The sequence below is a fragment of the Canis aureus genome, chromosome 13 (genome assembly GCF_053574225.1).
Source record: "Canis aureus isolate CA01 chromosome 13, VMU_Caureus_v.1.0, whole genome shotgun sequence".
NCBI lineage: Eukaryota > Metazoa > Chordata > Mammalia > Carnivora > Canidae > Canis > Canis aureus.
Window position 1 is genome coordinate 44,878,330 of NC_135623.1, and position 13,208 is coordinate 44,891,537.

A 13,208-nucleotide genomic window follows, 5' to 3' on the forward strand; every position below is an offset into this window, starting at 1 on the left:
CCCTGACCAATATTGACCTGAATGCCCTTTGAACATACTGCCAAGCAGCCCTGAGCTGATGCTGGGGGCACCCACTGATTCCACCTGCCTGCCCGTGCACTGCGAAGGCGGCTGTCTGTAGTGACAGAGGTGCAGGAGCGTGGCACACGCAGGCATCCGGGAAGATCTCAGTGCAGTCATTGATTTTCCAGAGGGTGTCCTTCCTTGTGGTTGGTCCTGGGAGGTCAGTAGTTTCAGTTTAGTTACATTAAATTCCAAACCCCAAAGACCTGTATCCATAAAAGTCACTTATAGAATAACTTTGTTTTGTGATTTACCTAAAAATGTACTATCGAGTATTCAGTAACCAAGGGGGGGGGGGGTCAGAATGTGCGTTTTTGTTACTTCCAGTTCAAGAGTTGCTTTGATCGGCTCTGAATTTCCTCTTGTTCTCATGGGAGGAAACTCCCAGCAAACAGTCCCTAGGTCTTCACTCTCTGTAAATATGAACAGCTAGGAGATATGGACTAAAGACAAAAATTTTTAGGGAACTAAACTAAACAAGTTAATCTATCTTCACAATTTTTTAAAGAAAAAAAATGACTCAGCTGAATCATATTTGCCTTCTCAAAAAAAACCATCTCATGATTGTGTGAAGAGAAAGCAAAAATCAGATGAATAAGAATGGTTTTCGTCTCACACTAGAATTATAAGAAAGGTTAATTTTTACATGAAAATTACATCTACATAAAAATAGATTTCTGGAACAATGTATTATTGACAGTTATGTGGGAAGATAAATGCACTCATGTAAATGTTCTTTCTCAAGCAAATTATTAAATATATTGACAGTACTGCACTTTGAAAACAATCATTTTAAAGAAATCAAATATTAATACAAGCATAAAGACATCATAGCTAATGTAATCTTTACCTCAAAGAAATATGGATGCAGCAATTTTTTTCCCAAGGCTTCTTGATATACGCGGCTATTAAAGCCAATGGCAAACATTTATGCTTTGTTCTTGTGTATTGCCATGGAGGGAAAAGACAGGTAGCCAACTGGTAAATCTGGATTCTGTTCACACTTCCATTAATTACTGGTGGCCTATGAAAGACCTGGTACTTTGATTACTGGTATTGGCACCAATAAATACTAAGGCTGAGCTACTGCTATAAGTCCAAAATATGTAAAAACCAAACATGTCTACAGAAATACAAATGTTTTTACTCATGAGCATGAATGACTTTAATCAAGCAGATCTCTAAATTAATTTTGCTAATTGTTCATTCCTCCTGAGACATTAACTGGCTTGATGGATATTCCTGTGACATATGTTGATACCAGTATCTGGTCAGAAATAGGGACATCAATAAACTCTACCCGGTGTCTCTACAGACTCTGCCAGTGGTATAAACACCGACAACGCCGAAGCATTTATTTCAATATGACATTTGGAGAACATGTCTGCCTTACATTCAGAGAAAGGATAAGCCTGCTTTGGAACCCATGATACCCAAAAAATGCTTATTCAATGAATGATGCAATGAGAATGACTTGATAATAAGCTGCAAAATATCTGCCAACATTTACAAGAGAGTAATAACATCACAAATGATTATTGGGGATGCCTTTCCTTTACACTGTGCTGTAATCTGTACTGTATTTGGAACATGCAGAGTAACTTTAAACAAATACTACTATTTTCAAGAAAGTATTCCCTAACATTCCATACCTACTGTACCATTTGCAGCAAAATCAAGAGCAAGAAAGGTATCAGAATTCGATACTATAAAAAACTGCTTACACCTGCAAACTTTTAGATTGTTAGTGGCTGCTCAGCCATTGTCATTCCACATTGCTGACAAACAAATGCATTCATACAGTTTCGTTAAAAATTCATCACCCCAAGGCATCTTACTCAATCTTGCACCATGCTGTATTTCAAAATTATTTTAATGGAGATTTGATCTCCAGGTAGATGCAAAACACTGTTGTCTGTCTCTGGTTCCCTTTAGTAGAATTCTAACAATATAGGGTCTCTCATTCCCGGTGCATGTGTGTATAGTCACTCTACTATCACTGATGAAGGAAAAAATATTGCTTCTACTAAAAGCGCCGAGGTGCATCAAGTAAAGTAATTCCAATGCAGTAAAATTAAGTTTGGCAATGAGCAACCGCAAGACAAAGTTCCCATCCCTGAACAGGGAGCTCTAATTCTTCACTGCTTTTTCCAAAAATCCTATCTCCCCCTGCAACCTGAAGCTTTCAAAGTCTTTGTAATGTTTTTGTATGACATTGTCACTGAGTCTCCTAGGTAGCATGCATCTGTTTTAATCTCATTTATACCAGCTACTCCTTTCTCCACCATCTGAGACGGGAAGGATCACTGTCATCACACCAAGAGTTACTCACGACCGACAGAACAACAGGGCAGAACACTTCTGAAGAAGCCTTTATGGTGGAATAAAGCCAGCGCAAGTCATTATAGCCTATTTTGTCACAGAGCCATCAACAGTATGGACTCAAATAACCCAGACACCACTGGCATCTCCTTGCCTAAGCTCATCTGCTGAGTACAAAGAACATAACAGGTTTCGAGGTGACCTCTGAGGCGTTTTCTAATTTTCTTTCTTCTTTTTCCCTTCTGGCTCCAAACTTCAGCAGGATCTACCGTATTGTAAAGACTCTCAGAAGAGAATTACAGACTTCCTTAGTCGCTTGTGTCAACGTTCACAAAAGTCTTCAGTTGGACCTAAATTCCTCGGGGGGCCCTCCCAGCACTACTTCCTCTAATCCTGTCTTTCCAGATGCAAGAGTCCGTATAGCAAGTACACTAATGCAAGTGTCTAAGACTCGTAAAGAACTCAGGGTTCGTATGCTTCCATTCTACAGATACAACATATTGGGCATATTTGTGCAGCACGGGGACTGAATTTTTAGTCTTCTAAAACTAACATCTCAGTCGCTCAGAGGAGAGAAATGATAACTGCGGCGGGGACTAGCCTTTCTCGTCAATCTCTAAGAATGCAAAGCCTTCCTGAGCTGCCTGTCTGTTTGAGGGGCTCATGTTTGCAGACAGCTGGTTTTCTTGGAGAGAGAGAGAGAGAGAGAGAGAAAACGACTAACGAACCAACCAACCAACTAAAAAAACAGGAAAACACCCCAACAAAAACCCCACAAAAAACACCACGCGGCAGTGGCTGTATCCTTATAAAAGCAAGTCCCTGTTTGGCTTTGGCAAGTTTTAGCCTGGAGTAAAAATCACATCCAAGTTCCAACCGCGGAAATTGGGATTTCAACAGAAATGCTGACCCGACCTTCAGCAAAGCAGCTAATTGCAGTCTCTGCTGCTCTGTCACTGCCCTGCAAGGCGTACCACGGGGGAGTCCATGCCCACGTCCCCCTCCGCGCAATCAGTGGTTAAAAAACACGGGGAGAGAAGGCACGCTCCACACCGACCCTTCCAGGGTCTCTTCCTCGAAGGCGATCCAAAGCGCAATTACATGGGTTGTCGTGGCTTTTTGATGTTTGAACACAAATGACCTTTGGAAAATAGATACTCGTGAAAGTCAAAGCATTCGGAGAGACCTCCAGTAATTTACCGCTTGGAACTCCTCGCAACCGCGAAGACAGGGAAAGGAAAGGGAAAATGTGCCCAGCCCGAGGGGTGGGAGGTGAGGGAAAACCAATAACCGAACCGCGTTAAGGAAAAGGAAAAAAAAAGAAAAAGAAAAAAAAAAGCCCACACAGTGGAGACCGCTAGCCTAGGCTGCAACAAATGCCCCGGCAAACCCCTTCCGCAGCCTCCGCGGATTTCCCACCCGGCTTCCCTTCTCCTCGGCTCCCCCAGCGGCCGCAGCACTGCGGGCGGCCGCATCCCGGCGAGCAGGCGCGGCGGGCGGCGGGGGAGCAGCCGAGCCCCGCCGCCCGCCGCCCGCCGCCCGCCCGCTACTCACCCGAGCCGGGCGGCACTAGCGACGGCGGCGGCCGCGGGCTGGCTGCGAGCCGGGCTCCGCGAGGGCTGGCGGGCTCTGGCCCCCGCGGACGCGGACATGTGGCTGGAACGCGGCCCCCCTAGCCGTTGCCTCTGAGCATCTTTGTGGGCGCCCCCAGCGCAAGCGAGCGGCGGCGAGGGCGAGGGCGAGGGCGAGGGCGAGGGCGAGGGCGAGGGCGAGGGCGAGGGCGAGCGCGCCGAGGAGGGGCAGGGGCGGGCGCGGCGGGAGGGGCGCAGAGCCTGGCCGCGCTGCGCCGAGCGCCGGGCTCTCCCCGCCAGCTCCCCGGGCCCGCGCCCCGCGCCCCCCGCCCGCCGCCCGCCGCGCGCCCTCGCACGCGCCCGGCCCCCCGCGGCGCGCGCCGGTCCCGGCCCGGGTGGCGGCGTCGGCGGCGGCGGCGGCGGCGCGTCCTCCCCCGGGTGCCGGCTCCGGGGCTGCGGGCGGCGCTCTCCATTGTTCTGCGGCCGCTTCCCGGGGGCGGGCGGCCGGGCGGCGGGAGGCGTGGGCCGGGGTGTCGGGAGGGCTTACCGCTCAGGGGCACCCGGACCGCCGGAGCGACGCGGGCCGGCGCGGCGCGGCGCGGGGGCTGCAGGGCGCCTAGCACGGCGGGCTGCGGGCGCGCGGGGGCTCGGTCCTCCCGCACTCGCTGGGGCTCGGCGCGCGGCGCATCCCGGGTTACTATGGATATCCTGGCTCCTCGCCGCCTCCTCCTCGCGCTCCGAGGGGCCGCGCGGCGGCAGCAGCCAGGCAGCTCCGCAGGCGCCCAGGTGACCAGTCGGCAGCGGCAGCAGCGGTGGCAGCAGCCGCCACCGCCGCCGTCACTGCCGTCGCAGCCGCTGGGGAGAGGAGGAGGCGGCGGCGGAGGGGGCGAAGGGACGCCCCGCTCTGCTCCGAGGCCACCCAGGGCTTCCTCCCAGCAGCCGAGCCGCCGCGAGTTCCCCACGCAGGACAGGCCGCCGCCACCCTCGACTGTGTGGACCGGTGGCGCCCGAGCCACTAGCCTTCCAGCTGCTGTCCGAGGGGGATGCCCAGCCCCCGGGACACGGAGGGGCCGCGGCGGACGTTTCCAGGGACGATCTTGCCACGGTTTAGACACCCTTTATCCCCGCCCCCCGCCCCCCCCCCCCCCCGTTCCCACCAGAGTTCCCACTGTGCGCCTCCGAACGCTTGTATAAATTCGTTCTCGTCAAAATGATGCCACTCATGGGAGGGACACCTGACCTCAAATGACAAAGCTTTCCCCCCATTAAAAAAAAAAAATCCCTTAGTTCTCCCTCGCCATAAATAAATAAAAATAATGTGTGGTTTACAGACCGCTTAATTCCGTAACATGTGAATGAACGTTTATCTGACAACCCACGCGCTCCAGTCCTTTGGGGTTTCCACGTTCCATCCAAAAGTGTGAGTTGCCCACTTAGACTGGAGGTAAGAACCGCAGGTTCCCACCAACGATACCCATCGCCCGAACACAAGGTAACGGCACCCAAACTGTCTGTGGGACACAGCCTGGAATGAGGTACTCTAGGTATTTAAGGGAGTGGACGGCCCTTCTGATGAACTCCAACAGCACTGACCAGTCTGCTTGTTTTCAGGGTACTTTCGGTTTCTAAACTTAAGAGTGCACATTCAGTGCTTTCAGGCCAAAGGAAACAAAGATGTTGGTCAACTGCAAAAGTCTGGCACTAAAAGAGAAATGTGAGTTAATTTTCAAATACTAGACAACATTTACCCAGCACTTACGATCTGCCAGGCATCTGTGAATTATCTCATTTAATTCTCAGAACTCTATGAGGCAAGTTTTATTATTATCCTCGCTTTACAGTTGAAAAATAAAAGGCTTAGGGAGATCTGCTGCTCGTGCTTAAGGGACAGTATTCATTGCCCTAAACAAGAAACACAAAATGTCCACTGTTTTGTCTATTTTCATGTCATCTTGTGCTTTTGCGAGGTTCGGGTCAATAGTATAGCGTAAAGCCACCCCTCTAGCGAGAGGCAGGGCCAGGCTTGTGAGGCTCCGGACCGTGAATCCTTAACACTATAGAAATGCTTTCTCATTTACAGAAGGAGTTTGTGGGGCTTTTTGATTTTGCATCTTACATATATAGAAAGAGAAACAGATTGGACATAATCTGCCTTTCTTGACCAGGGCATGTTTGCATCTCTCTGGTTTTTTTGAGATCAGCCAGCTTTCAATGGGTTTGGGATTCAGGTGGTTTCATTCTATTTCTCACAACACCACCAAACACATGAGACTTAAGGTGGAATAGTGTTTCCTTGGTCTCCCGATCATGTGAATGACTGAAGAATGACATTCCTGGGGGCACCATTCTCTTCTGGATATTGTTCTCTAGCAACAATGCTGGGCTCTGTCAAAAAGATGCCCTTTGTTAGCAAGGAACTAAGGGCTCTTTAGAAAGGAGGCACGCTCTCAAATCTTCTGCACTCGAGTCATTTGGGACCTCTAGGTCTTTTTGTGTCTGTGCTACCTCTAGAGGGTGACGGAAATCTAATTCTTTGTCAGCATTTGTGCTTGGCGACTGAAAACTTCTTGAGGGAGACGGGACGGTAAGTAGCTGTCCATGGTAGCTGGTACAGGTGCTCCATTCAGCATAATCAGCTCAACATATTAAATACGATAGACCTGGAAAATAACTTCATCCTGGCACTAATGAAATTTGGCAATAACCTCCAGGTATGCATATTAAGACATAAAGGTTTTACCAGACTCCTAGTGGTTTGGGTAAAAACATTAAATAATCCACAGAAGAATGACTTTCTACTCTTTGGCACTAAAATAGCCCCTAGGTCATAGTTGAAATTTTAGACATTTTAATGCTCTGGAACAGTATAAAGGGTATAAGAGATCATCTTATGAAACCCTCTCATATTGTAGAAAAGGAAAGTGATGCCAAGAATGGTTAAGTCACTTACCCAAGGACCTACCCTAACTAGAGACAGAGGCAGAGCCGTGAATTCTTGCCACTTGTTCAGACGCTTACCATGATGTTATGGTGCCCCAGGATATTCAATGCCAGACTTTGTTTTTCTTTCAGTAGTCTTATGTTTTTGCTAAAAATAGATTAATGTCTAATTTGTGTTATTTAAACTATGCATTATAGCTTCATATTCTATTACTTGGGGGAATCTACATTTTGTTTTTAAAACATTGGTTATATAAAGTAATACACTATATCTTGAAACATGATACAATTAAGAAATAGCTCTTATAGCGCCAATTCCCAATTTCCCTATATCCCAATGAAAAGTAAAGCATCCATTCCATTACAAGTCATCAAGAATGCAACCCTCTCTAACATAAACTATTTATTTAAGGACAGCAATTTTAAATCAGAAAGGGCTAACATTTGGGATTCTCCAATCTTCTGTATTCTTTCTTTGCATTAAACAAATTATCCAGAAGGCTATGTTGAATGTTTTCATCTTACAAAGTCTAAAGATGGCTGTAAGAGGTAAAACACTAATATGAGTCCTTTTGTATAGAGTTAGAGGAGTAGAATTATAATACTTTATTCCTTTGTTTTGATATAGTATTGTGCAGTAGTTAATTAAGCTCTCAATTTTGGAATCAGACTTACAGGTTCACGTACTTGGTATTCCATTTAATAGTTTTCTAATCTTGAGTACATTGCCTGAGTTTTTCAAGCCTTATCTTTCCAACTTGTAAAGCGTATATGACAATAATGGAAATTACTTCACAGAGCTGTGGTAAGGAGGAAATGAGATTACACATATGTGGTGCTCTTTTTGATGTGCCAAGCCGGCTAGGTGATAGTCCCCATTTACTTAATCGAACACAATCTAGGTGTCGCTATGAAAGTATTTTGTAGATGTGGTTAAAGTCCATAATCAGATGACTTTATTAACTAAGAGAGATTATTCTGGATAATTTGATTCAATCAGTTAAAAGGCCTTAGGAGCAGAACTGAGGCCTCCCTGAAGAAAAAGCAGCTTTGTGAAAGGCAATTCCAGCCCCTGCCTAAGAGTTGCAGCCTGCCCTACAGATTTCAGACTACCCAGCCAGTTGCACAATTACATAGGCCACTAGCTTGCAGTAAATGTCCTGGTGTATACCTCATACTGGTTCTGTGTCTGTGATTGAGCTAAGCCCTAACTTAACACACTTTGTAAAGTACTAAATGTGGTATCTGGTGCATAATGAACCCCCCGCCAAGATGTTAGCTCAAATGTTTTTAGCAAAGTCTTTACTGTATACCTCTGGTGTTCACAGTATCGAGGTATGCACTTTGACAAAAATGTCCAAGAGTTCTGAAATAAAAAGAAATAGATGCCTATTACCTTCAACAATAGCAATCCCAACCAGGAAAGGATATAATGTTTTAGTAAAGTTTCCAGGAAAACAAAGGAAATGAGGCAACCAGTGTTGATTTTTTTTTTTTTTTAATCTGGAGCTATGTAGGAGAATCCTGTAAATCTAGTATGATGGTTACTTCCAGGGTTAGGAAGATAAGGAATAAAAAGGTAGGCACTCCTCTTTCAATAGATCCAAATAGATTTGGCATCTGAAACTAAATAAGATCAGTTTTCACGGATCAACATGTAATTCCATGATGTAATACAAATTTATTTATGACTGTTGGTCTTAAGCCAACTGGAATTATATATTTAAGAGAACTGCTTTGAGATTCTTGGAGGAAGAAATCCTCTCATACTTAACAATATTAAAGGAAAAAGATCTTTCTTATTTCAATGTTAGCTTATCTTAATATCCAACATTATCTTATAGCTTTTAATTTGTTTTGATCATTTTTAAGCAAAGAAAAGAATACTTTAAAAATTATTTAAAAGGAGGCATGGCACAAACCCACTTATATAGAAGCTGCCTCTGTCCTTCAGAATTATAATGCCAGGCGTACAAAACTTAAAGCGGGAAATATCTCATTGAGTCAGTAAACAAAGTCTGGGGAGGAATTCTTGGATATAAATAGGATTAAGAGGTAATGAGATAGTAAGATGGAGAACTTTTGACTTTATATCAAACTCTGATGACTTGGATTCCATTTAACAAATGCACGTTTTAAGTCTGATGTTTGTGTGTATTCACCAGCCAGAGCTGTCCTGTGATCTGTCATACTACATTAATGATCTTTTTTTTTAAAAAGGTAGTGACATAAAAATACTTCTGCTCATTATATCAAGATTTACTGAATTCTTGTGATGTCAAACCTTGAGTTAGGAGCTGAAGAATAGGAAGGTGGGTTACTGATGGACTCTAATTTTGTGGAACTGTGTCTCTGGGTAAACCCAGTTTATCCTTATGGATTTCAACCATTTTCCTTATTCTAGGAAAATGTTTATATATCTCCGTATTGGCTTAGGCAAAATTATTTTGCTTTCACAGTAACTTTGGTGTCCCTAATAATAGCATTTTTTTTTATTTTAATTTTTTTTTTTTTGGTAATTACGTGTTTAGTTATGGATCTCCATATAAGACTGCATGAAGTCAGAGACCCTGTTTATGTCATCCTCTACTTCTGTTCACCTTCTGACCCCAGATAGGCCTTTGGAAAAGGTTTGTCAAACAAGGAAAAGAAAGCTGGGCACATGTCGAATTTTAGTTTATTCTCCACATAGACAAATGCAGAAGGCAAACAGATTCTAAATCTGGAGCTCAGGAGCGAGGTGAGGACAAGAGATGTGGATTTTCTTTTTTTTTCTTTTTTCTTTTTTTTGAGATGTGGATTTTCTATCTGCTTATTTCCTAGTAGTTGGAAGGCTTGGGAATGGAATGTCATCCACTAGAACCACATGTAGAATTATCAGAGAACGCTGGATAGCACCGCCATTTTATACTGTGGGATAAGACATGACCCACTTCGAAGCTAGAAGAATTTTTAGAAAACTCCACCCTCAAATAAATCTTTTTAATCATGTGAATCATGTTTAATAAAAAGGCATTTCAGAACTAACTATTTAAAAGACATGAATGTGGACTTATAATCACAATATTGTGGAGCCTTACCTTCCAATATGTAGAAAGCGGGGTGTTGAATTTTGAAAAAACAAAGCTGGTGTGTGTAGATAGAGCTCATAGGACACAAGCCAGAGAGATAGAGCCTGCATACTGGAGACAAAACAGGATCAAGGAGTTCCACAAGAGGTGAGCATCAGGGAGGGCTTTGAGTAGCAAATGGGTGCGTGTGGCTGTTGGTGGGATACGTCTGCCATAGAAGTGGTACGATTCCTCCTCATACTCAGGGCTTGCTTGATGTTAGTGAGATAAATAAGGTATCGGCTAACTTCCACCACTCGTAGATTTTATAATTTTTATTGCATTATTATACTTTTGCTGTGGAAAAATTCCTTTATTTGGATAGCAGATTTAAAAACAACTTATGGACTGCCTATTAACCAGGGGCATATTTACTACCCAGCTAACACAACCCAGAGTGAGCAGAAGGGATTTACACTTTTTCCTGAAGGCAAGCAGGCTTGGAATCCAGGGGGAATGATTGTAAACACAGAGGCCCATCTGCCAGCAATGTTCTGCCCCAGTCTTCTGAATTAAGACCTGGGGACTTCTTTTGGATGTTAACTACATTCAAGGCCTGAGCCACGTACAGCTCCACTGAGCCATAGCTAAGACATTCACTTGCAGCTTTTGCTTACAACCAGCCCCTGGGATTCAGTTCTGGCCACACAACACAGATGTTAAATACTTCATCCTTCTAACACCTTTAACCAGTAGAGCTGCTGTGCTCAACACTTGCAGCAACTTTCAAGGTCGGCGATGAGAGGAAAATGCTCCGGCAACCTGATCTGGGGGTCCATTTTACTAAGTGGGCATGTGTTCCTGACTTCCCAGGCAACCCTTTTTAAGTGAGTCAGGACATTAGATCTGCATTTGGATTCAGAAAAATATGGTCTATAGCACATTTGGAGGTTATACTTGGGGCCCTCAAGGAGGTATTATAATGTATGGAATAAGGCCGTGGGCTCAGACCAGGGTTCAAATATGACTCTGTCATTTATTAGTTGTAAGCCCTGAAAAGTTTGCTTAATCTTGCTGCACTTCATTTCTGTGTCTGTGAAATAGGGAGAATTTGTCCTTAAAGGATCAAATGAGTGCATTCACATACAAATCTAAGCATACTACCTGGTGCACAATAATTATTCAGCCAGAGAATTAAGTTCACCCAGGATTAACTGGTAGATCTTTAGAATCAAGAGGCTACTCCAACTTAACAGCTCAACTAAGTGACAAAGGTCCTTCCCATAGTACCTTCCAGTGTGCTTATCAGTTGTACAAGTGAGGGAGAGCTCATGCCTCTGGGAGTGGACAGAAACTTACTAATGTAGACTCATGAAAAAAACATATATTTTTTTTTCTTCACAGGATTTTATGTAGGACAAGCTAGCCTATCATTTGATGGTGATTACGTATATCATTATGCTAATTCTCCAGCAGTGTCCATTCAGGGTGTTAACATACCCTACATAGGCAAAGGGAGAAAGAATTACATATAAATTTTAAAAATAAATTTGAGTTGTTAGAACTGAATCTTAGGATAGGAAGTTGTGGTTGATGTCCACTGTTTTTCTTGCTCAACACCTAGTCCCTTCTATTTCTGTTAGCATTTGTCTGATTTTTCACTGAAAACCCACTTCCTCAGCCCTCAGTCATGAAATCCTAGAAAATCCTAGAAGAGCTGACCATTGAGTAAACCCGTGATCCACTGGCCAGTTGAAGGATTTTGTCACTCAGTCACAGGGGATCTTTCAGGGAAGTTTAGGACCAGGACTCTGCTGGAACACTGAAGAAGAGAAGCTCTCTTTTCATGGAGGTTTCTAAGTTGGTGACACTGACATTGCCAGGGTGCTGAGCTTAACGCCTGGAGCTGTCAAGACATTTATGGGAATGGGGAAGAGACATGAAGCGAAGAAACCTATTTCTTGAGTACCTACTCTGGTTATATAGGTTTTTTTTTTTAAGTGATCTTTATACCCGACGTGAGGCTCCAACTCACAAGCCTGAGATCAAGAGTACGATGTTTTATTGACCGAGCCAGCCAGATGCCCCATCTTGTGTACTTAGCAAGTACCAGGCCCTTATATGCGCTACCGCAACAACGTGGAGGGTCTTTGTCATTACTTTAGTACCATCTTTTCTCTTTTCAGATGAAGAAATCATGAAGGCTCTGAGAGGCTAAGTGATTTTCCAAGATCAGACAGCACCAGAATTAAATCCAGAAGGTAGTATGGCTCTGAGATCCATGATTTTTCATTATGCCCCAATGTTTCCTTTATTAATAAAGTCATAAGAGGTTTTTAAAAAGGTTTATATATTTATTTGAAAGAGGGGAGGGCAGGAGAGAATCTTAAACAGATTCCACACCCAGTGCTGAGCCTGACGTGGCTCGATCCTACAGCCCTGAGATCACGGCCTGAGCCCAGAATCAAGAGTCAGACACTTAACCAGCTGAGCCACCCAGGCACCCCAAGATATTTTTTAGTTGACAAAATATATTTACATGCTATTTTAACTAATCCTCAAAACAATAACCCGAGGTTGCCGTTGTTATATTGTTTTTATTTGATAAATGAAGCAGTGGAATCCCCGAGAGGTCCATTGACTTGGTCAAGGTCACACAGCTGGTAAGTAGCATAACCATGGCTAGAATTCAAAATTTCTAACTCCCATTCTCATGTATTCTCACATGACACTACAGCTGCTGCGTCAGGCAAGTTGCTATGAAGTGGGGCTTTGTCAGAACCGTGACTGATAACAGCTTGGCTCTAAAACATTCTCCCTTGCAGAGCAATGCCCAGCTTGACACTTGGTGGTGGTGTCTGCTGTCACCCTCACTGGCTTACAAGAGAAAGATGCTGGGAAAGAAAGAACACAGGCTTCCTGAAATTTCTGTTGGCGGGGGGCAGGGAGAGGATTGGGGGTAGGATCATTCCAAAGAACAATTAGCCACTCCCTTCTGTTTGAACACTAGGGTGGGGTCTGTAGTGCAGTGGTGGGAAAATCCACTCTTTTTTGTCTGTATACTCAGTTAGGACCCATAGGGTGAGTCAGCGTAGCCCTGGAGCAGAAAAGGCTGTCTGGGTAGAAGTAATGTGGGAAGCCACCTTAACTCTTTCAGGACATTAGGCTATCATTTGGTAAATTACTACTTTGCTCTAAATGGGTCCCCGGTGGGTATGGAGGATAAGAATGTTCTAATTTGCATTTTCTCCCCTTTCTCTCA

The 13,208-nt window shown here is 44.4% G+C and overlaps 1 protein-coding gene across 20 annotated transcripts in view; it reads right to left on the minus strand.

Annotated features, from left to right (window-relative positions):
* The window catches only part of ANKS1B (ankyrin repeat and sterile alpha motif domain containing 1B), a 1,050,493-nt gene that overhangs the window by 137,463 nt on the left and 899,822 nt on the right, over positions 1–13,208 (minus strand). Inside the window, exon 1 of one of the 20 annotated variants that reach the window (XM_077845976.1) lies at positions 4,504–4,772. The exons of 16 other annotated variants lie outside the window; for them this stretch is intronic. The gene's annotated coding sequence lies outside the window, so the exon portion shown is untranslated. Of the gene's footprint in view, positions 1–3,939; positions 4,120–4,503; positions 4,773–13,208 lie in introns of those variants that run through there. 3 more of the 20 variants (XM_077845978.1, XM_077845974.1, XM_077845977.1) reach the window with 3 other exon arrangements.